Raw genomic sequence first — 1,623 nt, forward strand, 5'->3', positions numbered from 1 at the left:
ATACGCCTTTGTCTATTCATCCCGGTAGTACAAAGATGTACCAGGACATCCGACAGAGATTCTAGTGGTCTAATATGAAGCAGGACATTGCTCGTTATGTTGTTGAGTGTGAAGTTTGCCGCCGTATCAAAGCAGAGCATCGAAGGCCTGCTGGAACTCTGCAACCTATCTATATTCCTGAATGGAAATGGGACCATGCTGAAATGGACTTCGTCACTGGATTTCTCAAATCACAGAAAGGTAATGAAGCTATTCTTGTCGTCATTGGTCGGCTTTCTAAAGTTGCGCATTTTCTGGCGGTCAAAGAAACAATCACTGCTAGTCGGCTTGCAACTCTCTACATGTCCAGAATTATTTCACTTCACGGTATTCCACTGGTTATCAGTTCAGATCGTGGCAGCTTATTCACTTCAAGATTCTGGGCAAGTTTCCAAGAAGCTATGGGAACTCATCTGTCGTTGAGTACTGCGTTTCATCCTTAGTCGCAAGGTCAAGTTGAATGTGTCAACCAAGTTCTCGAAGACCTACTTCGAGCTTGTGTAGTTTCCTTCGGCAAGAAATGGGAGGAATCTCTTCCATATGCCGAGTTCTCCTATAATAATAGCTATCAAGCTAGTCTGAAGATGTCCCCCTTCGAAGTGCTATATGGACGAAAGTGTCGAACCCCTCTGAACTGGTCAGAAACTGGGGAACGTCCACTCTTCGGTCCAGATATTATCCAGCAGGCCGAAGAACAAGTTTGCATTATTCGCGAGAATCTCAAGACTGCTCAGTCACGTCAGAAAAGTCAGTATGACCGTCATCACCAAGACATGGTCTATCAACCTGGCGAAAAGGCTTATCTTCGAGTTACACCAATGAAGGGTGCTCACTGCTTCGGGATCAGGGGCAAGCAAGCTCCTCGCTATATCGGTTCCTTCACTATTCTCGAAAGGCGTGGAAAAGTGGCATATCAACTGGAGCTTCCGCCGAACCTTTCCCAGGTTCACGATGTGTTCCACGTGTCACAACTCCGTCGTTGCTTCAAGGATCCAATCCGAGCAGTGGATCATGAAGTGCTCCAATTACAATAGGACCTCTCCTATAAAGAGCATCTGGTCCGCATTTTGGACCAAGCTGAACGCCGCACACGTCAGAAGCCACTTGGGAACGCGAGGACCGCCTGTGTGATGAATACCCCGCACTGTTTCCTTCTACCTCCTAAATCTCGGGACGAGATTTCTTGTAGTGGAGGAGATTTGTAACCCCTGGATAATCGTGCTACAGTAATCCAACACTAATCATGCCATGTCACCACGGTTACTATTGATAATCTACCGTTAGTTCAAAACCGAGTCAAATTCAAATTTAAAATAAAGTTAAATAATAAAAGTATTCCAAAGTTCAAACAAAAATGTTCGGGCAGTGCCATAATTTGCATATTTAACTATTGTGTAATAAACACATTTTTATAAAGTGCCTAAGTATTTTAAAATGGATTAAAAGAGAAAAGGAAATAAAAGAGAGAGAGAAAACACAAAAACAAAAGACAAAAAAATATAAAAGAGAAAGCAACCCCCCCACTGGGCTCCGGCCCAGCAGGCCACTGCCCAACTCGGCCAAGGCCCACCCCCACTCCCCATA

Source organism: Triticum dicoccoides, chromosome 6A, assembly GCF_002162155.2.
Source record: "Triticum dicoccoides isolate Atlit2015 ecotype Zavitan chromosome 6A, WEW_v2.0, whole genome shotgun sequence".
Lineage (NCBI taxonomy): Eukaryota > Viridiplantae > Streptophyta > Magnoliopsida > Poales > Poaceae > Triticum > Triticum dicoccoides.